This window comes from Arvicola amphibius, chromosome 3 (genome assembly GCF_903992535.2).
Source record: "Arvicola amphibius chromosome 3, mArvAmp1.2, whole genome shotgun sequence".
NCBI lineage: Eukaryota > Metazoa > Chordata > Mammalia > Rodentia > Cricetidae > Arvicola > Arvicola amphibius.
This window is the reverse complement of record NC_052049.1, coordinates 136,031,677-136,058,363: the sequence shown is the minus strand read 5'-3', so window position 1 is coordinate 136,058,363 and position 26,687 is coordinate 136,031,677. Positions and strand designations below refer to the sequence as shown.

Here is a 26,687-nt window from a genome sequence, read left to right as displayed (position 1 = left end):
GCTCCTTTGTTTCTGTTCTTATGCAGTTTGTCTCCTCACAAATCTCACTGCTAATTAGAAATTAGGTGAGGCTGGAGAGGTGGCTCTGCAGTTGAGAGGAGGTGTGGCTCTTGCAGAGGACTTGCTCCTACCCAGTCCCTATGTGATGATTTACTACTATTCTCAGCTTCAGCTCAGGGGATTCGATACCCTCTTCTGACCTCAGCGGGTACCAGGCATGCACATATATACATACATGCAGGGAAAACAAACATGCACAAAGTAAATAAGTCTAAATTTTTTTTTTTAAAGATTCTACCTATTTCATGAAATCACTCTTTGCCTCTGAGATCCTAGGTCGGAGCTGGCCTGCTAACTTTAGCTGGAGGTCACAGACATTAGATGAATTATAGGTGATTAATCTTTACCAGAGGGTCACAGGACTTAGTATATTCCCTTTCCAAAGAACTGCTCTCATATTTCTTCATCTTAAGGAAAACTACTTGCTTTATCTGTCTTAAGGGGACTATTAATTTCCTTAAATTGGTTTGTAAATTATGAACAGCAACTTTTTTTGTCTTGTGTGTAATTAATTTTTTTTACAAAAGGATCGGTGAAAGTTTTCTTATTTTTGTAATTCATCTATTAATATCTGTGTGTGTGCGCGTGCGTGGGCGTGCATACGCACACATACACATGCACGAGCATGTGGGTACCACTAGAAGAGGGTGTTTGATCCCCCTGAAGCTAGAGTTACAGGTGGTTGGTTGTACCTGCCCCATGCGGGTGCTGGGACCCTAACTCTGATCTTCTACAAGAACAGCAAGCATTCCTACCTGCCAGAAGCTACTTTAGTGTTTTCTTGTTGTTGATGTAGCAAGCCAAATTTAGTTGTGAAAGAGAATTAACCCCAAGGGGAGTGACCTTAATGGGAGGTGAGGCCTTGTTGGAGGATGTGCTGTCGCTGTGGTGGTGGGCTCTGAGGTCTCATATATGCTCAGGATGCCACCCTGTTTTTCAGACCACTTCCTGTTGACTTAGTGAAGAGATAAAAACTCTCAGCTCCTTTTCCAGCACCATGTCTGCCTGCACACTTCCATGCTTCCCACCAGGACGATAATGGACTAAACCTCTGAATTTTAAGCAAGCCACCACAATGAAATGTTTTCTTTTATAAGAGTTGCTGTGGTCACAGCAATAGAAACCCTAAGATGACAAATATCTTAGTCTTTTATACTTTCTGATTTTGCTCTCATGTTTCAAAAGACCTTTGTTATCCTAATATTATAAAATATTCAGGCACATACTCCTCTAGTCATCATTCGATTCCATTTTAGATCATGTTTTTGTAAGTTGAGAAGACTTGTAGAATCCCTACCCCCACTTAATAAATCCCCATAATTTATTAACCCCCTTTTCATTCCTACCTGGACTTGATGACATGTACCATCTTTTATGAACACTACGCCTTCTCCCCTTGCCTTATTGAGTCACTGTGACCAAGTTGTTTTGGTAAATCTGTAATTGATGGTGTTTTTCTGCCTCTTGTTGGGTTTCTACTGAGTGAGGTGTCAGATGGTGAGCTCTTGGGGGGCTGGGGCTCAGAATGGACATGACAAAAAGATGAAACAAGAAGGATCTGCTTGATAATTGAGTCCCAGGAACTAAGTAAGAAAGAGATGGACAAGACAAGAAGGATCGTGTATGCTTACGGGGTGGAGCGGGTTGGGGCACTGGGTCTGAAATTGGTTTAGACATGGTGCAGGAAGAAGGACACGTGTATTTGCTTTTTTGTTTAAATTCAAATCCATTAAAGCCTTCCTAACACAGAGAAGGGGGAAATGTTCTGCCTCTTTGCCAGCAGTAATGTAATTTTGGTCCTTGCGTAAGTGTCCTGGGACCTCAATTCCCTGTTGGTCTAGCAAATTCCCAGCACATGTGGTGTGAGGGAGACTCATTGCTTTCGGAGTGATTTCCTTTCATTCTTAGTGGGGGAAAATGACCAAATGTATAGACTTTTTACCCACAACCTCGTTTTCTAAATCAGTACTTGTGCCTAATGGCTTCTCCTGTTGTTCTAGGTATTGCTGCTAGAAGCTTCTCACACTCAGGATCTTCTCAGCGAAACCGATACTGCATAAACTGAGAATTTAGGTAAGTCTTTTAAAACTGGATGCCAGAAAGACTGTTTAAAGAAAACCATTCTCATTTACCAAGTCCTGGGGACAGGGACATATGTCGATGTCCTCCAAAGCGTGTCACCTGGCACCTCCCCTGTGGTTCTCTCCAAGGCCTGTGTGCTGCAGCCGATGTGCAGAATTCCTGGTCCTGGGGCCTGCTTGCTGCTTGGCTTCTTCCCCTGAGGTTGGGTATGTGAAAAGGGATGTGGAGGTGGGCATTTCCTGGACCAGGTCTTCATGAATCCACATTCATCCCCATGGTTTGCTCTGTACACACTTTTAGAGGGTGAAGATTATAAGCACTGGGTAAGGAACTAATCTAGAAACTCCGTCGTCTTTGTAACGAAGTCCTGGGGACTTTGGGTTGTAAAGATGGATGTGGGATGGGAGGAAGTAAACACGAATTACAGGTAATGGGTTTTTCTTTGGTTGTGCATGAGACAGATCCCAAGTGGTATGCTTGGAAACTCTGCAAGGGGATGTAGGGACATACCTGCAGATTCTGGTTTGCTGAGTTTAGTCCGACAAGGTAAATCTAATCCAACAGCCCTTAAATGGTGTCATGGGCCACCCACCTTTTCCAGTTCTGGTTCTGATTGGTTGATGGCCTTGGGCCAGGTCATTTTTTCTCTGACAGTTCTCTGTCTCCATCTGTGAAGTTTGTAGGATAGCCCAGGCTAATTGTTTATGGGCTTTAAGATTTGGGGTGATAGCAAAACCATGTTAAGACGAATTTACAATATCTTTTCAGTGAATATGAGCAAAGTTGATGATTGTTGAAGCTCAATGGGTTGTGGGAATACTGTGTGTGTTTATATGTAGTCCTACTTTGTGTCGGGAATTTTTCATGGTAAGATTTTCACAGAATAATACTATCCTCTGCTAATATCATCTTACAAAAGAATGATTATTTTGATGCTGAAAGAGTAGGGACAAGGAGTGGCGGTGCACACCTTTAATCATAGCCCTTGAGCCAAGCAGGTCTCTGTGTGTTCAAGGCCAACTTGGTCTACATAAAGAATTCCTAGCCAACCAGGACTATATCGTGAAGCCTTGCCCGTCTTTAGCGAATACATATTTAGCTTTATGAAAATGATTGGCTTTTTCACAGCCTTTCCTATCCCCTTCTCTACAAACCCATGACCATCATGGAAGACTCAGAAGCATGGGACGGAGGGCTGACATTGGTAGGGCCTAGAGTATAGGCCCCCAGAGCTATGTCCTTTCTCTTATGCAGGAAACAAGGTGTAACCTATGTTGACATTGTCTGCATTCAGAAAATGCCCTTTTGGGACATGTGGGTGAACTAAGAGACATTCGATGTCAAGTCGAAGCGAAGGGACTGTTCTGTTGGGAGCCTAGGTAGAAATAGCTCACGTTTATAAACGTGGAATTATCTGTGGGCTTCACTGTAGTCGGTGCAGATCGAAACGGTGACAGTTTTGCTGCTAGTCTGATGAAAGGTCACAGCAGCTCCCTCCCCAGTGTGGTGGGGCAGCTCTGGACGGCTGTATGAATTCATATTTCAGGAGCGTATGGTGTGTGTGGGAGTGGGGGGAGTTACCAAGATCTTCACGATGGTGAGCCTGACACCTGGCCTCTAGGAAACCAGTTACTCCTAGTGTGAGGAACTCAAGGCTGGGTGTAGATCAAGGGCATAGCTAAGAGTAATGAACACTCAGCAGTGTGGTCTGAGTTCCTCAGGACAGGGAGAAGCTTCACTGAGACATGGGATGGGAAAGGAGTATGTTTGGTGGTGCTCTGTGCTATGGGCTGTAGAGAACACATACTGTGTTTCTGTTGACTTCTTCTTGGACTGTGGATGGGTTGTTGTTGTTGTTGGTGGTGGTGGTGGTGATGGTGGTGTGTGTGTTAGAGATGGAGAAAGTCATGGCAGGGATTGCTAATAGACAAGGAAGTCACATGAGGGACAGGCACCGTTCCCTTACTTCGGAGAGTACTGAGATGCTGTGTCGTCCCTGTCATTTAGGGCATGGTGGCTCAGTCCTTTGTTCTTTCTCCTCCTGTGGGTTCTGGCTTATTTTTCTGCTACCAGCACAATTTTCAGAGAAACTCATTGAAATTTGACAGACTTACCTGGCTGTTTTCTGCCACGTCACCCCAACTCTTGGCTTACTGCCTGTTGGTTATGCTTCAACTCTCAGGCTCTACTCCAAGAATACATACTCACTGCCCTTTTTAGGGGTGAAAAAGACTATATCAAACAATAGTAGGAACACTTGTCTTAAATGTGTAGTAATTCGAAAGTATATATCCTAGGTGGGGCTTTTATTTTGACATGAACCAGGGAAAGGAAACTTGCTTTAAGGGATCTCTGGAATCCAGATTGGAATAAAATTTAATGAATGAACAATGAAACCAATCAATCATGTTCAGAATTTTTTCAGAAGAGCAGGACGTTCTGGGTGAGAGCTTATTGGGATGGATAGACAGCCACACCACAGAAATCAGTGTGGGGTTTCAAAGGGTCCTATGTAAGCACACAAGTGCATGTGTATGTGTGTGGGGAGGGGGATGCTGATGGATAGGGTGGGAATGATAAATGACTAGTCTAGTTTTCTATTTAATGGCTCATGATGTATTCTGGATTCAAGTGTCAATGCAATCTGTTGTTATCTCTGTTCATTATAAGCTTATAAGAAAATATTTAAAGCGCTATCTTAAATTCAAAAGAAACAAAAAGACATTATTTTGGACTGTCTGGGAAATTTACAGTTCCCATTGCTGTTTAGTGGAAGATATTCAATCTATAAAATTCAAAGTAGGACCAATGTAGAAACTTGGTGTTCTATACCAACCTCTTAAAGGCTATGACGTCAGAACGATAAGCTGTTCCCATGATAACTTTTCTTCATTAAAGATGAAATCAGTTATGCACTTTCATCTTCCCAGCATGCTCCATCTGTTTAATTCTTTGAGTTGCTTTTTCTAGTGACTTTGGCCACCATTCCATTGCTTGCCCTCCACAGGCTACTGAGTGACTGATGCTCCTCTCTAGACCAAGGTTTCCGCACCCGAGCTGGGGTCCTTGCCCTGCTTCCGTTTCCTAGCACATGCTTTCAAACAGAAGCAGCAACAGCTTTTAGATTGATTGACATCCCATTGAGATGACTCTTGACCTCAAGACTGATGATCAAAATCTAATCCCCGGGACCCGTATGGTGCAAGGAGAAAATAGTCTGTCGTCTCTGTACGTTACCCTCTGAACTCAACACACACTATGGCACGTGTGTATTCTCACAAGCACACAGACCCATACACACAATCTAAATTAATCAATAGGAAACAAAGAAAGATTAACTCACAATGTAACAAGATACACCATTTTCTTGAACTTGTGGCTAATTATGTCTGCCCATGTTTTTCTTTTGAAGTTAAAAAATTCTAAGGGAGAACTTAAAATTTGAGCCTTTTCTAATAATTGGTTGGATTTTATGGAATCAGTGGCTGTTTTCAGTGATTTTGCTTGCATTTGCATAATTCATTTTGGAACATGAACCTTGAACAAAGAATTCAGGGCTGGGGAGGTGGTTCATGAGGACCTGAGCTTGGGTCCCCAGCACCCTCAGGAAAATCCAGGTGCACGTGTAATCCCAGCTCTAGGGAGGCAGAGACAGATGGACCCTGGAGCTCAGTGTCCTGCCAGCCTTCACATTCATGTGCAGACACATGTACATACACACACACATACAGATACAAGAGATCATGTGTCTCTTTAGCTGTAAAATTTGAAAATTCAAATTGATCCTGAGAGTTAGCTTTCCAAAACTGTAAAAACAACTAGTATATTTGCAGAACTGAAAAGTGACGTAATACAATTAAAATAAACATACTTTAAGGTCACCTACAATAGCATCAATATCTGACTATATTGACAAAAGCTGAGAAAAATTCCATTGCCGTGATATAAATAGTGGCCCCATAGGAGGCCTTAAAACAGCCAAGTCCAGTTGTTGCATACAGATGGCTTAAACATGGGGTGAAGCGTTGGGCTGGAGAAGTAGCTCAGCTGTTTGGAGCCCTCACTGCTTTTCAAGACGACGCGGCTTCGGTTCCTAGTACCCATATCAGGTGGCTTACAACTGCCTGTCACTCTCGCTTCTGGGGAACTGATACTCTCTTCTGACCTCTGAGCACTAGTACGGGCATGTATGCACATGCACTCACACACGTGCATGTGAATACACACACGCAAATAATTAAACATTTTAATGGGAAACATAAAAGTTGAATCACAATAGACCTCATATAGCCAAAGCAATCTTGAGCTAAAAGAATATACTTAAAGGCACCCCACTTCCTGACTTAACTACAGACCTATATTGAACCAAGAATATGGTAATGATTTAATAACAGATAGAGCAGTGAACAGAATAGCAAATCCAGAGCCCAGAAACCGATGCATTTGTGGTCAATGGATTTAGATAGTTGTGCCAAAACACACAGTAGGAAAGGGGCAGTCTCTCTGATAGTTGGTTTTTTAAAATTTTTTTAAATATAGCTATGAGGGTGTCAGATCCTCTGGAACTGGAGTTACAGCAGATTGTGAGCTTCCATGTGGGTGCTGGGAATTGAACCCGTCCTCTTAACATCTGAGCCATCTTTCCAGCACCTCTAATATTGATCTTAGGACTAGTGGATATCAATACGCAATACAGAAATATGAAACTATGCCCTCACCTCTTGTCACATCAAAGGTCAATCAAAAATGTATTAGGGACTAGGGGTATAGATTAGTGGGTAGAGTTCTTGTAAGTATTTTGAGATCCTGAGTTCAAACCCCAGCGCTTTAATACCCAGAAATGGTATTAAAGGCTTGAAGCTCTGAGTCTGTGAAATTACTAGATGAAAACGCAGTGAAAGAGGCTCTGAGACATTGTTCTGAGCAATGGGGTTTGGGACATGAATCCCAGAGCAAAACTAAAAATAGCAGTAATAGATAAAGAAGGTCACATCAGACCAAAAGACAGCAGAGGAGCAACAGAAGCCTGCAGAGGGCTGGCAAGATGTCCTGGAGAGTACAGGCACTTGTCCTTGCAAACCTGACAGCCCGGGTTCAGTCCCCAGAACCTACCTGAAGAGCTGGGTGTAGCAGTGCACATCTGTAACCCCAGCACGCCTAAAGAGAAAAGGGAGGTGGAGATGGGAGAAGCTCCCTGCCTAGCTGGTCTGGAGCATGCAGCAAGGCAGGAGCAGTTAGACAGTGCATGTCTTAACAGGAGAAGGAGAGAACTGCCTTCGGCCAGCTGTGCATGCTACGGCGCACAAGGCCAAGTTAGAGGATAGCTTTCAGGAGGCAGTTCTTTACTATGGGTTCTGGGTCTTGAGCGCAGGTTATTAGGTTTTTCATCAAAAGTGTCTTTGCCCACTGAACCATTTTGCTGACCAGACAGCATTATTCTTTAGAGAAAAAATACAAAATGTATATGTTATCACATAATAAATGGGTTAAGAAAATGATTTATAGGCACACGGTGACATGCTTGTCCTCCTTTTCAAGAAAGTAATTCTGTCTTTCAGCAACTTGAGTAAATCTAGAGAATGTTGCATTAAATGAAATAATCCAGGCACGGAAAGAAAAAGAGTACATGTTATTTTGACATGGGATCTATAAATGTTGAGCTTAAAGTGTAGAGCGATGACCAGCAGCTGCTGGGGGCTGGGAAGCTGTAGTTACGAAGAGCAGATTCACGAGATCTCTTATAGAGTATGATAGGAATGCTAATGATGACCTCCTGAAACTGATAAAAGATTTGTGTTTGTGTTATCACCACATATAAAAGCACATAAAGTGATGCATGTTAATTACCTCAATGTAACTATGAATATATATTTAAAAATAATATATTTCATGAAATGTGTGCCATTTACTTGCTGATTAAAAACAATAAATAAAAAACATTTCACTGTAAATTGTTTACGTCAGATTATTCCATACAAATAACTAAAAACAGGAATAATTTCAGAAAAGCTGATGAAGTAGTTTAGCTTAGTATCTTAGCTGGACATGGTCACAGAGGCCTGTAGTGCCAGCAGTGGGGGCCTGTGTGGTCTTGCTTCTTTGAAGCAACTGCTGCTTTTTGGTGAATATTGTGTGTTTGGTTATTCTCACGTGTATATATAATGTTGTATCTCTTTTCACATTATTAGTGTCTATCTGATCTGTCTGTCTGTCTGTCTGAAGACAGCATGTGGGTGGGTGCAAGTACATATGTTTGCATGTGAAGGCAAGAGGTCAACTGCAGGTTTTGTTCCTCAAGTGTTACCCACCTCACTTTTGTGAGACCAGATCTCCCACTGTTTCGGTGCTCAGTGATCTAGCAGGGTTGTCTGGCCCCAGAGATCTGCCTATTGCCTTCTCCCCAGCACTGGGATTACAACGATGGGCCACCACACCTGACTTTGTCCCATGGGTTCCGGGCATGAAACTTAGGTTCTGATAGTCACACAGCAAGCACCTCCCCAACCCCTCATTTCATCAGTTTTTAACAGCTGTGTCTGGGTGTCTTGTAATCAATCCCTTATCAGCTCCTTCCTCTCTTGGCTGATTCATGTTTCAGGACCTCCCTGTCTCCTCTGATTGCTGTCTCCTCCGTGCGATTTCTTTGTTTACACCAACCCACCCCTATGAAAGCTTCCATTTTAGGTAGTTATATCTTAATTTTATATTCTTAGGATTGGTGATATATGTATGTATTGTATCTTGGCGGGTTTTATTTGTTGGGTTTTTATTGGGCTAGTGATTGACTCCAGTGTTTTACATATGCTTAGCAAGCCTCTACCACCGACCTGGATCCCCTCACCTTTCTCTTCTGTTCTTTAATTTCAGTTGAGCTTGTATGATTCAGCTCTTGGTCCTTAATGTTAAAAACCAGTAAGCAACATTTAACACAACTAAGTAAATACTGTCCGCATTCAGAGCATGCTCGGGTGGTAGCCTGATGCCTTTGCCCTTCAGTGGAGCGTGGCTAAGTAGGGAGCTTTTACATTGCACTAGCAGTCTTGAATGCAGTCTAAAGTTTCCTAGGCTCTATCCTCTACTCTCCCCTCTGAAAAAGCCACTTTGTTCTGAAGATCTCACTCCCCTGACCCTGAGTCTAAGAGGGCTGTCTCGGCACACCACCAAGCAAGCACTGGTGCTTGGGGAAAGCTCCTCTCCTCACAGTTCAGGAACTGTTGTGTGGAGGAAGCAAGCACCTGATATTTAAAATTCACCACAGTTTACTGGGGACCTGAGGTGTTAGACACCAAGGTCCTGGAAGCCTGGTATCTCCCTGAAATCCTCACAGCCACCCTGCAAAAGAGGTGCTGTGTCCGTTTTCACACAGAGACATGAACTATGGGTGAGTGAGTCACGAGAACCTTGGGCTGAATTGTTTCTCAGGTTCTGGGGCAGCCTGGGCATGGTGGTGCTCTCTGGCTCCACAGGCTGAAAACACCTTCCCTGTCGGTGATGGATTTTCCACGCTTTGCACAGCAGACTTCTCTCCTACCTGCCATAAGCGTCTGCTCCACCCAGCTTCGCGGGCTTGTCCCAGAGCTCATTTTACAGAATCCCGCTCCATCCTGGACTTGGGGAACATTCATTTCTACTCTGTTCTTGTGATGATTTGAGCTGAGAGAAGGAGGAGCCACCCGCCCTTCTGGAACTTGGCGAAAGTGCTTTGTCAGCGGTTGTTTCTGTACAGAATCTTTCCAGCCCCTGTCACCAACAAGCTGCTTTGCATCCAGCCTCAAGCGCGTCTAGGTTCCTAGTTACCTGGAACAGATTCTGAACTGCTTTTATTAAAAGAAGGAGATAGGTGATTTTAAAGTCTTTTTTTACTAGTGGGTACAGCACACCATATTTTCTTTAGTTTATTTACCTCAGAGAGGTGAGGGATGATTCAGTCTCCCTGATGAATGATGTCTGACTCTTGGTGCGGAGGCTGTCCAGGACTCTCAGCTCATTTACTGTCCTATCCCTGTGGACAGCTGGCAGCAGGCTCATGGGCTGCACACTTAAAGCTAGAGCGAGGACTGGCGTCCCTTCCCTGAAGGCCGGTTCAGAGGAAGCAAACTCATGGACAGACATAGGAAATTGGCCTCAGAGGATGGGTTGATGTGAGTCTTGTTCTTTTTTCCTGATGTTCACAAATGCACAGCAGAGCAGCGGGGTCTGTGAGTGACAGTGAGCAGAGAGAGGAAGCAGAGTGGACTAGGTTTCCAGAAGAAAGGAACTTTTGTGGTTCGTTGCTGCAAGTTTCTCTGTGCTAAAGAACACGGACATCTCCACCTGGAACGAAGCCTGGTCAGGCAAGGGCATACTCCATCAGCAGCAAGATTTCAGTGTGGTAGCCTCAGGCTTTAATTAGGGGGTGAGCTAAATTCAGAAACTGAGCAACTATCCCTTCTAGACAAATACACATTTCAGAATTGCTTAGGAGGGCTGAGAAGATGGCTCAGTAGGTAAGAGTGCTTTCTCTGCACTGAGAATCCCTAGCACACAGCACCCAGCACCCAGCAAAAAGCATGGCCCTGCTTGCCTATAACACCTATGCTGCGGGGCGGGGCTCATAAGACACAGGAGGACCACTGAGCTTGCTGTCCAGCTGGACTCTCTGAAAAACAGAGAAGGGAAAAGGTCGATGAGAGGCCCTGCTTCAAGGGGCTAAGGTGCAGAGCGATGAAGTAGGTCACCTGGCATTCTCCCTTGACCTTCCTATAGCACACACAGCTAAGTTCTCTCACACACAGGTGTGCACAGACTCACGCATACACTACACACCTGTAGGTATTGCTCTCTGTGTCACACACACACATACACACACACAGACACACGCACACACACACACACACGCACACACACACACAGTGATAACGCTGAAACTTTCATCTAAATCTAGTCAGTGTGTCTCGATTTAATATTTTTGTTGCTGCTCAAGCGGTCTCATTACTTAGCCAGTGGGAACTGATTCAAGTTGACGCTCACTTTCTTTGAGGTGACTCTTGCACGGTTTGCATCTGTCTGCAGATTCTGCTGTGACAGTGACTGATGTTGCAATCCCATTTCCTGACTAGTCCTGCATCGGCTATGTCTCCAAGGAAGGGCTCTGTTCCTTTAAGTGTTTTGAGGGCACAGGTGGAGAAACAAGGCACGTTGATTGCTGTGGATCTTTTCAGGGGACAGAACTAGAGACTCTGGATGCATAAAACATGGGGGTTCAGTGTGTGAGGTTTGTACACAGCTGCATTAGCCCGCCCGCATCCATTCTTCTGGCTCTGCCTCCCAGTTATGATGCGACTGTATGTATTTTAAGACCACACACAATGGTCTTCATTGGAGGTATACTTGAAAAATTGGTTTGATTTTATTTTCCATTCTTGGCAGTTCCTATTGTTACTTATGACTCTTGGCAATGAACACTTGCAAGTAAAGATACATGGACACCAGGGTTTACTGCGTGACTCACTGTGTCACACAGAGCTTCCATGATGAGATTTTTGTTTTTTTTCTTTTTGCTCTTAAGCTTTATTTGGTGGTGGGGGCTGGTGCTTCAAAGGCAGAAGGCAGAAACACAGGGGCGGAAAATGAATGGAGCTGAGATGATGATATGAAAGACACAAAGAAGAAAGAAAAGGAAAGGAAAGGGAAGGAAGGAAGGAAGGAAGGAAAGAAGGAAGGAAGGTTAAAAGCCATATCTATTTTATTTTGCTTCGTTTTGTTTTGTGTGTAGGCATGCCTGTATATTTTGTGTGTTTGTGTCTGTGGGTGCCTTTGGAGACCAGAGGACAACTTCAGGTGTCTTCAGGTGTTGTTCCTCAGATGTCATCCACTTTGTTTTTTGAAACTGAGTCAATCACTAGCCTGGAACTTGCCCAGTTGACTGAGGCGGCTGGCCAGTGACTCCATAGCAGAAGAGGTAAAGGAGTTCCTTGAGGCCTCTTCTGGAATGGCACCAGCCCCATTGGCGTTGTGACAGAGTGCCTTCCCCAGTTTCCAACTGGGGGTTAGGTTTCTTCATGTGAATTTGGGAACCCATAAGCAGTAGCAGGAGGTGTCGCCTTTGTCCTGCCCACCTTCTCCTGTTTCCCCTTATCCCACAGGATCCCATGGGTAGCAGTTGAAAGCATTACTGGTTTCACTGGGAGCATTCATACATATGCAAATCTGGGTATGCTCTCCTATCTGTAGTTGCTTTCCTAGAGAGACACCAACGTGAGCACACACATTTCTTCCCTTTGTTTTTTCTTTCCCTTTGTCCTGGTTCTTATCCCACAGCTCCATGTGGAGCTCATCCCTCACTCCCTGAAGCTCCCCGTCCTCCATCCTGTAGATCTGTTCTGGCTTGTCTGGCCTGTATCCTGGGTGGACATCTGGGTTGCTTCTACCTTGTATTGTTCCAGAGAGTCTGTGGCCACAGCCTTGGGCACTCCCGATTCTTTTTCTTTTTCCTCTTGTAACCTCATGGTAGTTAACTGTGTGTGTTCCTTCTAGGCTGTCAGCAGACTGCAAGACCGCACAGTTTTGTGGAGCAAGGGGAACACTGGGGCGAGGAACGGAAAAGAGCGTTTCAGTGGTACGGATGCCCCGTCCTTAACTAAGAGCAAGTCAGGCTTTTAGAAGGTTGGCTAGATCAATGTCCTGTGTTGACAGGATTCTGTGCTTCTGGCCAGGAGTTAGTGACCTGTTCTCAGAAAGGACTAGACTGTAAATATTTTACTACGTAACTGTCTGGGTTGCCACCACTCACCCCTGCTGCTGGAACACGGAAAACAACAGACAGCTCATAAATGGGTGTGGCCATATTCTAAATAAACTTGATTTGTGGGCCATGAAATTTGAGTTTGCTGTAATTTGTATGCACTGTGAAGTATTCTTGAAGGTGTTTATTTTTGTCCATCACTGTTAGAAAATGTAACACATAGGGACTGGAGGGATGTCCCTGGTAGAGTGCTTGCCTAGCATGCTGGAGCCCTCCGGGTTTGATCTCCAGCATCACAAGGGGAGGAAGAGTGTGGGGGTCGGGAGGGTGAGGGGAATAAAAACAGTTCTTAGTGTATACGCCACACTACGCCAACCTCTGCTCTAGGCATTCGGGAGCCTCGAAAATTCTTCAGCGTAAGCGGTGCCTGCTCAAAGGTTGTAGGGGGCATGTCAAAGAGGTCTTCATTTGGGGCCTGGAGCCCAGGTTCAGGAGGCTGCCGGTGGCTGGGAGGCTGCATCCGGAAGCATTCTGTGGAAGCACAAATGAGATTTCTTTTCTGCTTTTATTATCCGAGGCTGAGAACTATTAGGAAACATGTAGCTCATTATGTTATGGGCTAGGAAATTTGTTTCTCAAAGCTATGTTGTGTAACTTTGTACAGATGGCATGCAGAGACCATTTAAACCCACTCTTCCATGTTGTGTAGACTTAGAGTTTTAGTCTCTCATCCTTTTTGCCTTTCTTCTACCTCTTCTGTCTAGAAATCGAGCTCTCTGAGTACCATTCAAAGGCGAGCCCTCTGGAGTAGCTGCCTTCTATGTCTCGATTCTTACTGTATTTGTAGCTTTTCTGTTGCGAAGATAGAATTTTGTTTGTGGGAGGAGAATCCAAAGTCGATGTAAATGAAAAGTGCATCTTCGTATAATGGAAATTATTAGAGCGCCTTTTAAAATGTCACCACAGATTAATGCAGACAAGAAGGAGTGGAATGTACTAGAAAGTAGGTCAAGTTATCTCATGTTTATGAATGAGACAAATTATACTGTAGATTTAGGTTTATAAAACTTGAGTGATCGTATAGTTTATATGAATTATTCTAGCCTAAACAGTAATACCCAAAAATGTAATTAAGTAAATTGAGTTTGTTTCTTTATCCTTTGTGGCTAAGTATTTTATACCTAATGTTTTACAAATTTAATAATCTAGTAGAAGCCGCAAGCTTCTAGTTTCTTGTTAATATTTCCTGTATTGGACACAGGGTTGGCTCTCGGGAATTAGAGCCGGAGATAGGTGTTCCCAGAATCCATCCAAGACTCAGAGGAATTATTTCCAGTGAGCATCCCATAGCCATCCTATCCTCCCAGAAACTTGTCAGTTTCTTTTGCTTCTGCTATAGTAAGTTCTTCAGTTAGAAGCCCGGACCTGGTCTGTGGGCTCAGACACTGTGCCTCTTACACAAACAGATCTTGCTTGCAGTGGATGGCCATGTTTTGCCCTTCTTCCCATGATGGGTTCCAAATCAGATCTGCCCATCTCAATGTTGGAATCTAGGCCAAGCAACAAGGAATTAGATGGATACATGGTAAATTTAGGTCTGTAGTTTCTCAGTGCATTCGTGAGCCAGTCTGGTGCTTGCTAGATTTCTGGCCTCATGAAATGCCTCTTTAGAGAAAAACCTGCCACAGGTAGGTGTTTCCATGTGCAATGACAGAGGAATGAGACCTAAAAGAGTGTGGAGTGACTGTCTTTCGGACAAGATGGTCAGCCAAAATGCTATCCCCCAGTGTCCCTTAAAGCAGTGTTTGTACTTAACTGGGTGGAAAGTCAGTGACGCTCTCCAGTCTTGCTGGCAAATGTCCTAAACACCGCATTCTGCATTCCGCTGTGAATGATTCCTGTGATTGATCTGTGCTCTTCCCCCTCCCCCTACCACCCCTATCCCTCTCTTCCTTCACCTTAGCTGCTGCCACCACCACATTCTTCTTGGAGGAGGTTCTGGATAGAAACACTCAGAAATAAGTTGCCAGAACTGGATCTTATATAGAAGATCATTGGTCTTACAGTTAGGCAGACTTGGGTTCAGGTCCCAGCCGCATCAGTTAGCAGGTTTGTAGATTTTGGCAAGGGTGGACCTTTCCGTGCTTGTTCCTCATTGCTCCCACGGTCAGAGCTAAGAGGGGGTGCTGCTCAACTCACCTTCACCCTTCTCTTTAGTCTAAAATCCTAGCCCATGCTGTGGTACTGCCCAGATTTTGGTAGCTCTTCCTACCCTAGTTAGAACAGTCTAGAAACACCATCACAGACAAACAGCCAAAGGTTTGTCTCCTACGGGACTGTAGATTCTGTCATGGTGACATCAGTATTAACCATCAGACTCCTGTAGTAAGATAGTGCTCTTCACCTCTGATGTGATGGCATTGTCCCCAGGACCACACACCCATCGTCACTGGCATCCTTTTTCTTTTGCTGGATGAAGCTAAAGTTTTGTGAGAAGACAGAGCCTCAACTGAGAAAATGTCTCCATAGGTCCAACTGTGGACAAGCCTGTAGGGCATTTTCTTAATTAGTGATTGCTGGGGGAGGGCCCAGCCCATTGTTGTTGATGCTTATCCTGGGCTGGTGGTCCTGGGTTCTATCATAAAGAAGGCCGGAGAAAGCCAGTAAGTAGCATGCCTCCATGGCCTCTGCAGCAGCTCCTGCCTTCCTGTCCTGACTTCCTTTGATGATGATCAGTAACATGGAAGTGTAAGCCAAGTAAACCTTTTCCTTCTCAACTTGCTTTTGGTCGTGGTGTTTCCTTGCAGCTGTAGTAATCCTAACTAAGACCGGTGTAGGATATTCGTTAGGTAAAGATGTGTTACATTTGTTTTTGTTTAATATGTAAAGATGTCTTGCATTTGTGTTAATTAAATGAAATTAACTTGAGCACAGAGAGGTGGGGTTAGCAACTAGTTGACAGGAAGTAACAGAGAGAGCATAGCATGAGGTTTTCATTGGAGCAATGAGGGGAGGGGAGACAGGACACCAGTAAAGAGAGAAAGTTAGCCAGTTGCTGTACTTACTCTGAGCTCACAGGTTTTCGCCCTAGCCTTTGAATCATGAGTTTTATTAGAACAATAGAGATTTAGTAAAAGCTGCCTTTAACAGCAGCAACAGAGAGGTTGTCTGGGGAAACAATTCCCCCCAGACTACTCCCTGACCCTGGCCACTAGCAGGTTGAAGTGTAGCCACTCTGACAAAGGTAAAGCAGCAGTAAGACAAAGGTGGAACCAGGAGTGGGGTGCTGCTGTGACCAGCCTGATCATGTCTGGGGAGCATAGTGGAAAGACTTTGGAATTTTGTGCAAGAAGGATCCATTGAGCATTGATAGCTCAGTGGGCTGTTCTGTCTGAGCTTTGAAGATAAGAATGTTGAGAGGAGGGCTGGAGAGGTGGCTCAGTGGTTAAGAGCACTGTCTGTTCTTCCAGAGGTCCTGAGTTCAATTCCCAGCAACCACGTAGTGGCTCACAACCATCTGTACTGAGATATGGCGTCCTCTTCTGGTGTGCAAGCATACATGGAGGCAGAATGTTGTATACATAATAAATAAATAAATCTTTAAAAAAAAGAATGTTGAGAGGAGGCTGACAGGGTTGGAGGGGTGGCTGAGTGGTTAAGAGCACTTGGCTGTTCTTCTGAGGTCCCGAGTTCAAACCCCAGCAACCACATGGCAGCTTACACTCTGACGCTCTTTCTGGTGTGCAGCCGTACATGCTGACAGGGCACTCATACCTAAAATACCTAAGTCAATTTTTTTTTTTAATGTTCAGAGTAGTGCAGATGATAAGGGCCTTCTTGTGAAGTTTCAGGGGGAAGCAGAGGCTCTACCAGGCCTTTTGTGTGAAGAATCTGTGTTGTCTGGGCATCTGAAGCTGAAGAATCAGCTGTGACTCACAAGAGACCAGAACCACTAAAGTGAAACCCTCGTTTTACTGGTACAATTGGTTGGTTTGCTGGAGCTGAGAAAATAGTGTGATTAAGAAGAGACCAGCATCTCTGAGGTGAAATCTTCTGCTAAGTTGTTTCCTGAGAGCCAACACAGAAACTGGGTTCCAGAAGTGGCCGAGGTTGTACCTTGCACTGGCATCTGAACTTGTTCGGTTACCCAAAGTGGCTCTGGTTTTGAAGGTACGAAGGGGTTATGGAGAGAAGCTGAGGCCTAGCAGTCTGAGAGGCCGGGAGAGGCCATTAATGAAGGTATAGCCTAATTGGAGCAGAAGATCGCAGCATTTGGGAGATGCCAGTACCATGGGATGGCCACCAAGAACAGCAATGGAGTGGAGCCTGCCCAAGCTTGTAAGATAACTGTGTCTGCTGAGAGCAGAGCCGGAGAAGTGACCCTTTGGAGGCGTGCAGATGATAGCGAGTCCCAGACGTTGGACACTGAATTATTTATACTCTTGGAGTTGGTTTTGCTTTGTTCAGATTTGCACTCTGCGCTGGTTCTCCCTCTTAAAGTAAGGAAGTAGTTATTTGGTTTTGATCTTTTGGGAGCCCACAGTTGAGAGACTCAGTTTTTAAAGCCGTCTCCTGGCTGGGGTTTTCTCAGGCTTCAGCTACCCATAGCTCTACATGCGCCAGTCATTTTCTTGCCCTCGATGCTGGGTCCCTAGGCTGCTGCTTCTGTTTAGTGCTTGCGGGGGCTTTCTCCCGCCCTTCAGATGCCCTTGGATTTCTATTCACTGTTCTCTTTCCTCCAGGGAAGGCATCTCTCTTAATGCTTACTAGGCATCAGCATGGGTGTGAGGTCACCGATGTCATGGTGGCTTTTTATTTGTCACCCGCACGTCAGGACTTTTCACTCAGGCTCCAAAGGATGATGCAGCCCACCCTGCACCAGCCCTCCTCTTAATGAGATTATGGGGTCCATCATAGTGATGGTTTCCAGCTAAAATGGACTTAATTCTGTTGCCTTTGCATTTTCCTTCTTGACTCTTATCTCCTTTGACTTCCCCGCAATCTCTTAAATAGATGGGGTGACAGTGGGTGGGGTTCTCAGCATGTTATCAAAACCCAAGAGGTGTCTATTTTACAAAATTATTAGAAATTTAAACACACACACACACACACACACACATACACACAAAAGGTTTGTAACGGTTCTTTGACGCCACATACCAAGGAACTTATGCATGGTCCCTCTTTGTATTTCGGCTCTGTCTTGGTCTTCATTGCTCAGGGTTTACCCAAGTCCCATGTGGAAGAGCTGACAGCCTACACTCCCCTGCTCCTGTGTGTATCTGGGGGTGTGAGTAGCGCTGCCTCCCTCTTATTTCTCGATTTGCTGAGAGCGTGCCTGAGGACCACACAGTGCATACTGTGAACTGAATCAGCTTTGCCTTTGATCTCTGCCTGCCGGACACTGAGCAAGCGTGAGCTCCCCTTTCTTCTCCTGTGTGGTAACCTCGAGCATTTTGAACTTGAACTGCTAATTATGCTGTGCAAACTCGAGTACCTTTGTCAGGATTTCGCCAGTGTTATACATTGTGGGTTTCAAACCCGAGTGAACCTGAAGATTGGAGTCTGTGTTTCAATATTAAGGCGCTCTGGCACCCTTTCATCTAACGGACTCATTGCATCCATTATTCATTCGATCACGGGAATTTACATTTATGGAGCACCTTCACTCTGCCGTGAGCTTTATTGTAAGGATGGTGGAAACAGAAACCTTCTTAATAGATTATTAGTGGAGAAGATCTGAGACAGTACATCTTGTCATGTAGCAAAGGGTTTAGATGGACCCCTGAAATGGTGGGTGGCCAATCAAAAGTCAGAGACTACAAGCTCTAGACAGATTTAATTTCTGGGAGCCCTTTGGCTAAGAGGTGGAGAAGGCATTGAAGCAGCATAAGAGGAGAGCCCTGGAGCCCTGCTGGAAACCACTCTGGTGATTTGAGTAGGAGACAATGAAGAGACTCAGGGGTGTTTAAGAGTTAAGGTTGGCAGAGGGTGGTTAATAAGATATGGGGATTTGGGAGAAGATGGTCTCAATCCTGCTGCTCATATTACTGGCCTTGGCAGATGAGTAGAGGTTGGCGCAGTTGTGATTAGGAACCCGGGAGGGTAGCAGGCTTGGAGGGAGGCAGGGCAGGGCAGAGGTGGTGAGTTCGGTTTCGACTGAGATGAATTTGTTATGCCTGTGGGAGATCTTGGGGAGCAGGGGAGTAGACTTGGATGAGAACTCAGGGAGAGCTCTGGCCCCTGTCTGTAGCCTTACAGCAATGAGACTGAGCAGGCGTCTAGAGGACTAGGAAGGGGAGACCAGGGGTGTACATACAGAAAATCATGCTTCAGCAAGGAAGAGCCTGCTAGGCCTCCTATGGGGTCAGAGAGGGCAGGCTACTCAAGTGGCAGTTTTGCCCACTACTGTGGGCGCAGGCCTGGATTGGAAAGTCAGCAGGGAGAAGATAAGTCACCTTGGTTGGCACAGGTTCCAGTGGAGTGCTGAGCAGAAGTCAGATGAGGAGCGGCAGGAGTAACATGGGCTCTGTACTCGCAGAGACTTCATCTTAGCTTTGCGGCTCTCCAAGGAAGGCAGGGACAGTGCAGTTTTTCTCGGGACTTGTGAGCAGAGTGGACTTTGTGGTAGATGAGAAGAAAGCTGGATTCTTTCCCTGAGCATCTTCCCCTTGTATTCTTTCCCTCTGGTACACACACACACACACACACACACACACACACACACACACACACACTTTAAAAACACGTTAGAAGTTTTTGAGGCAATCATGTACTTTAAAGGAGCTTGAAGTGTAGCAGGGACAGCGCTTCCTGGACCTTTGGATTGTAAGTTGTGACCTAATTAATGCCCAGTTACCTGCAATTGCCTTGATGTTAGCAGGTTTCTCCTGGGAAAGGACATCCTGGACTGTAACCCCAGCGCGCCCATCAGAGCCACTGGTGTCCAGCTCTCACAAGCCATCTGAGGTCCCACATACCCTAATGATGCCCTTTAGCACCAATGGGTGAAGCTGAGAATCATGGCTTGCACTTGGCCTCATCCCCTTCACTCCCTGGAATCTTGAGAAAAGGGTCTCTCCTTAGCTTTTATGGAGTCACTTTTTTTTTTTTTTTTTTTTTAAAGAAAGGCTCTATGTGGAGTAGCCGTAAGTCTGGGTTTGTAGCTTTACTTGTTATTAAATGCGGGCAATATATCTGTGTGAGTCCATTTTCCACCCCTACAACAAAAACCCGTGGTGGCTAAGCAGTTTATAGAGAAAAGAGACCCAGTTATCTCAGCGTTGAGGGGCAAAAGTCCAGACAGCACAGTGAGGGTGCTAGCCGGGGCCCCTGTGGCTGTAACATGTCATGTGTGACACGTGGTGGAAGGACAGGAGGACTTGAGAGAGGGAGGGTTTACACAGTAAGACAGGAAGTCAGAGACACTCTGCTACAGTCCTGTGGTAGCTCAGCAGGAGCCCAGGAGAACTCCAGTTTCTTACCAGGGAAGCGGCCTTAGTGACCCACAAGAAGGGACTCTTCTTGAAGAGTCCCACACATATTGGTCAAGGGGAAGTAGGCCAGTGGGAGGGAAGATGGACAGAGGAGCAGAACTGAGATATGAAACTATTATTAAAGTACATTATATGCATGTAGGAAATTTTTATAATTAAGTTAATTATTTTGTACAATTATAATAATAATATGCTAATAAAATGAGTGAAGACTGGAAAGATGGTTCAGTCGGTAAAGTGCTTGCTATGAAAATGTGAGGACCTGGGTTCAGATCCCAGCACCTACGTAAGAAGCCAGCCGTGAAGGTATTCACAGAATCCCTGTGCTGGGGAGGAGACAGGAGCAACTTTGGGGCTGCTGGCCAGTTAGTTCAGCTGAATTTGGTAAGCTTCAGGTTCAGTGACAGGTTCTCTCTCTCTCTCTCTCTCTCTCTCTCTCTCTCTCTCTCCCCTCTCTCTTTCTCTCTCTCTCTCTCTCTCTCTCTCTCTCTCTCTCTCTCTCTCTTTCTCTCTGCACACACACGGGGGTGGAGGGGCAAGAATGGAATAAAGACAGATTCCCACACAACCACCACAAGGGACTCCAAGCTGCCGACATCCAAGCCCTTGGGGAAGTATTCAGGCTGTGTCTAAATCATAGACATATCCATGGCAGGAAGTCCCGGGCTATGTTGTGCTATTTTTCATACTGTCACCTGGTGCAGACTGTAGACTTGGCCGCCACCCCTCTTCACCATGTCACTTGACTGAGGAAGGGTTGGCTTTGCTTCAGTCGTGGTTTTCCTGTCCTAATGAGCTAAGTATTTTACTGGGACCTGTTTTGAAACTACACAGAGACCCATTTCTCACTGAACTCGCCTTTTATGTATTCATTTATTTTTATTGATATAGATACGTGTTTTCATATTTTATTCACAAGCTATAATCTGTTTCTGTCATTATTCCAATATTGAAGATATTAATAACCTAGCCTGTGGGAGCCCTTTTAACTTGTTTTTTATGTGATTTAGATATGCCTCCGTTATTATTGGACCAATATTTTACTTCGTGGCGCAGATGTGCCACACTCATCTTGTAGTGCTCACTAGCCCTGAAATCAGCTCTTTCTCCTGTGAGTGCCGGTTTCTTTGGTTTAAAAAGGCCTCTTAGAAGCCAGGATCTGAGCGCTGAGTTTGCCATTTGCTATCAGCTGCCATTTGTCCCAGCCCTTTTCAGTGAGCACAGCCAGAGAGTTCAGTTGAGTCTTTTAAAATAGCTTTTTAAAGATATGTTGATTATTTTTGTTTTATGTCTATGAATGTTTACCTGCATGTGTGCTTGTGTACCATGTGTGTATCTCATATTTGCAGAGGCAAGAAGGGGCTAGATCCCTTGATACTGGAGTTATAGGTAGTTTTCAGCTGTCGTGTGGGTACTGAGAACCAAACCCAGGTCCTCTGCAAGAGCAACCAGTGCTCTTAATCCTTGTTCCATCTCTCTAGCCCACAGCTGATCTTTGTAGCTGGAGACTGCTCGTTTGTTTCCCGGCTGCTCAGACCCAAATAATCACACAAACTATATTAATTACAACACTGTTCGGCCAATGACTCAGGCATATTTATAACTAGCTCTTACATCTTGAATTAACCCATTGCTATTAATCTGTGTGTTGCTACAAGGCTGTAGCTTACTGGGCAAGGTTCTGTCTGGTATCTCAGGTACATGGCGTCTCTCTCTGACTCCACTTACTCTCTGACTCCACTTACTCTATCTCTGTTCGGATTTCCTGTCTGTCTTTATTCTACTAAGCCATTTGCCAAAACAGCTTCTTTAATAACCAATGGTAATAAAATATATTTATAGCATATGGAGGGGAATCCCACATCATCCTTTTTTAAAATAAAATATTTTATTATTTTTAGTAATTTGTATATGTGTGTATATCTGAGTATGAGCTTGTACACAAGTGCAGTGCCCTTGGCTGCCAGAAGAGGGTGTTGGATCCCCTGCAGCCGAAGTCATAGACATTGTGAATTGCCAAACATGGGTACTGAGAACCAAACTGGATTCCTATGCAAGAGCAGTGTGTGCTCTTAACTGCAGAGCCATCTCTTTAGCTCTTGATTGTACATAGTAATGGTAGAACTCCTAAAAAGTCTCATATATTAGTTATGTAGGAGATTAGTTGTCTCTGTCTGTGGTGTTCCCCGACTTCCAGGATCGTAGGTTGCACAGGATAGCCTCAACTCTACATAGCTAAGAATAACCTTGAACTTCGGCTCTTTCTGTCTCTACCTCCCAGAGGCTCGGATTCCAAGTGTGCTGCCATCTATTTACACTTGGTTCCTTAGTTCTGGATGGCCAGTCCGGTTCTTCATGCACGCTAGGCAAGCCCATTGCCAGTTGAGCCACACCCCCAGTTATTTGGACATCTTTAAAATACACATCTATCAGAATGAACCCCATTGTCTTCTCCCTTGTCTCAGTCGTCCCCCTGCAACTTCCGTGATCCAGTCTCTTTGAATGCTGGCTTAGTGCGGACGGCCATGCTGCCCTTAGAAGTTCAGGGTCAGGTTCTGCCTAGCCTCCCGTGGTGGCGTTTTTGTCAACTGATTAATATATAACCTTGTTTTATTTCTGTTTAGAGACAGCCTATTTAATATGTGCTGCTGAGTCGTTAACCCTGGAATCCTGACTCTTCCCTGAAGCCTAATGCAGGCATTTCCTCCCTCAGACACTGATGGCCAATATTTTTGTCAAACTTTACAGGACCTAGAATTACCTTGGAAAGGGACCCCCGGGGGGTGCTAGTGAGGGATTTTCTTGTTTAGGTTATTTGAAGTGGTAAGGCCCACCCTAAATGAGGATGTCGGATCCCATGGGTTGGGGTCCTGGACTTAATGAAAAGCGTGAAGGGAAGAGGGCAACAGTTGTCATTGCTGTCTGCTGTCATGACTCCTCTGACATCAGGAGCTGTTCTGGGAAATGTGAGCCAAAAGAAACTCTACTCTAAATTGCTTTTGTAGGGGTATTTCGTCACAACAGGAAAAGAGTACTCCCCCCTCCTTTCTGTCTCTGTCTCTGTCTCTCTGTCTCTCTCTATGTATGTGTGTGTGTGTGTGTGTGTGTGTGTCCCCTGAAAAAAATGAATTCTCCATTCACTCCCTCATTTTTTATCTCTGCGTAACTCTGTGGGCTTCCCTCTAGTTATCCCCATTCTGTGCGTCCCCACCCCACCCCGCACCTCTTGCTAGTATCTGCCTCATTCTCTCCCACTTGGAGGCTGAATTGCCCGGGAAGGGAAGAGTAGAGGTGAGAAGCAAGAGAGGTGTGGTTGTGTCTCGTGTCTTTACACAGTGCTGTTCTGTTAAGCTGGTTTCACGTGTATGAGATCAACACATTTATGAAGCCTCCTTATAATCAGCATTTTCAAATAAAGGTAAGAAATAAGTTAAAAATTCGGAGATAATAACGTGCAAGTATTACATACCTGTCGACTCACCGAACACCGGGCCATCAAAGGAACATTATGTGGGCTGAACCTGACATGGCATTCCATGTCACTGGAACGCCCGTGCAGTGAGTGGTGAGTGTCTGTGAACTTCACTTCTCAGTACCCCATCCCTTTATCCCCTGAGGAGCAGCTGCTCAGCCTAGGAGTAGAATGATCTGTAGCTCTCTGGCCAGTGTCTCTCCAGTCCCTCACTGCACAGGCATTTCTGAATGGCTGGCTGTGGAACGTTTGTACAGCCCCGCAGTAAGGATGATCAACTTGTGGGTTGAATAAAGCCACTCGGGTTCCCATCCCTGGTACTTCCAGTCTGGTCAGATGCATGTTGCAGAATTTACCCCACCCCGTCCAGTGCTCTGCCAGGAAAGTGGAACTGTGGCTACCTCACTCAACTTTAGTGGGGATTAAATGAAACCCTGCTTAGCTGGTGACAGTACTTAATGCTGAGCAAAGATTAGCGGAATGCCTCTGTCTCAGAACCTGGCATTCTACTATAAGGGTAACGTTTTTCCTTAACTTCATGCCAAACTCCAAATTGGGGCCAGGTTCTTGTTTTCTGCCGCGTGTGTAGCCGCCCCATCACCATCGCCACAGACCTGCCCCCAGGAGATATTAAGTAGATTTTGATTTCTCATTGAGTAGTCCCCCTCCCCCTGTGCTCTAAGATCCTGCTTCATGTACATGATGTTGCTAATAGAGCAATTTCCTTTCCTTTTGTCAGAGCTCTGGGGAGATACTGATTGTTTTTTCCAACCTTGCTCTCTTTTTGATTATGAATCAATCGTTTGTGTAACTCGGTCGATGTCACAGTCTGCAGCCGCTGCTGGGAAATGCTATTTTCCCTACTTTTTCCTTAATGGAAGCATGGTCCTCAGTCCTTACCTACTGTGCTTGGAGAATTTCTCTAGACAGGGAAGTGGCCGCACAATGACCCTCTGTATTTTTATGCTTTTAAAACTGTGGCAACAAATGCCAAGAAGTTTTAAAAATATAACGCAATTACTGACCTGGTTGTCTTCCAGCCCTGGGTCGTTATAGAAGCCTTTTAGTACCTGGATTGGATTTTGTAAAACCACAACAGTCTGAGATACAGTGGATGATGAATCTGCCTGATTATATAGGGTTCTTTTTCTGGTTTTTGTTTATTATTTTTTTTTTTTGTGGTCTCTTCCCTACCAGCAAAGTGTTCTGCCTAAAATAGGCTTTTACCCCTTTTAAAATTATGTCTTTTTTTTTAAAAAAAAGTCTGAGTTTTTTTAGTGAATAGTTTACATCCATTGGATTGAATTAATCAATGTCCGTTCTGGTATTGCTCTGATAATAAGATATAATAGAGATGTTGGCATTCAAGGAATGTATCATTTGATTTGAATCTTCAGCTCAAAATGCTATGCTCATCATCTCTTACTTAATGGTTTGAAATTAATTCTCTCTGGAAAGACATGTTAGAAATAGTGCATAGTTTTGTGTAATAAGTAACATTTAGTGATATGTGGATGATAATAATGGATATAGGTAGACTCAGATGTCTGTGTCCACCCATCCATCCACCCACCCATCCATTCTTCTTTCTTTTTCTTTTTTTTTTTTTTACATAAAACTAAACCTTTATTGCTTAGAGGGGAGGGAGAGAGAGGGAGAGAGGGAGAGAGAAGGAGAAGAGAAAGGAGAGAAAGGGACAGAGAGACAGGGGGACGCATGCACACGCCAAGGGACAGCAGGAAGAGAGATCTTTCTTTCTTTGTATCATCTGTCTATAGATCTATCTATCTAATCTATTTTACCTATCAATCTATCTAGCTATTCATTTGTTTTGTGTGACTGTGTGTGTGTGTGTGTGTGTGTGTGTGTTTATACACGTTCCTGTGGTTGGATCCTTATGTATATGGAGGCCAGAATTAATGTCATTGTCTTCCTCAATAGCTCTTCACTTTTTTTTTTCTTTTGATAGGTTCTTGTTATGTAGCCCAGGTTGGCCTTTTGATGTAGAAAAGGCTGGTCTCAAGTTCACAAGAGATCCTCCTGTGCCTACTTCCCAAGTTCTGGGATTAAAGGCATGTACCACTACACCTGACTTTAAATTCTAATTGTTTTTTTTTTTTTAATTATGTGGTGCTGGGATTTGAACGCAGGGCCTTGTGCATGGTAGACAAACACTGTGCCACTGAGCTACATTCCCAGCTGTCTTTACATCTTATTTTTGAGAAAAGCCTGGAACTCACCTATAGGTTAGGATGACTTCTTAGGGGCCTCTAGGGATCTTCCTGTCTGCCTCCAGTTCTGGGATTACAGACACAAGCCCTGTTGTCTGTCTTTCATATGATGCTGGGGATCCAAACTCAAGTCCACGTGTTTGCACAAGCATTTACCAGTTAAGCAGTCTCCCCAGACCACGGTCTGCATTTAAATTCTGGCTCGGCAGCGTATGCATTAGTGACCACAGATAATTTATTTGTTTTTTGGTTTCTGCACCTGTAAAATTGACCCTCCCAGAGTTGATAGAGGGGTGTACAAATGAGCCGTTCACAGTGAGGTACATAAAGGACACTTGGTGAATATGCGAGATTGTTCTTCGTCACACACTTTCCTACTTTTCATTGTGGTCTGTCCTACAGGGAGAGGACAGAGATTTAAAATACACTTTAATCCTTAATGCTTACTTTCCATGTAGGAGGCTGTATGCATGCACTATGTATAGGTTGTGTAGATAGGTATCCTAGCTTGATTCCTATTGCTGTGATAAAGACCATGACCAAAAACAACTTGGGAGGGAAGATGAGTTTGTTTGGCTCATGTGTCCCCACACAGGCTGTCTGGAGGGAAAAGCCAAAACAGG

General features: G+C 44.7%; 1 protein-coding gene across 2 annotated transcripts in view; it reads left to right on the top strand.

The window, feature by feature from the left end:
• Positions 1-26,687, top strand: part of Tln2 (talin 2) — a 426,737-nt gene that overhangs the window by 167,904 nt on the left and 232,146 nt on the right. For both annotated transcript variants that reach the window (XM_038322053.2, XM_038322054.2), the window contains one exon: positions 2,061-2,133. The gene's annotated coding sequence lies outside the window, so the exon portion shown is untranslated. The remainder of the gene's footprint in view (positions 1-2,060; positions 2,134-26,687) is intronic.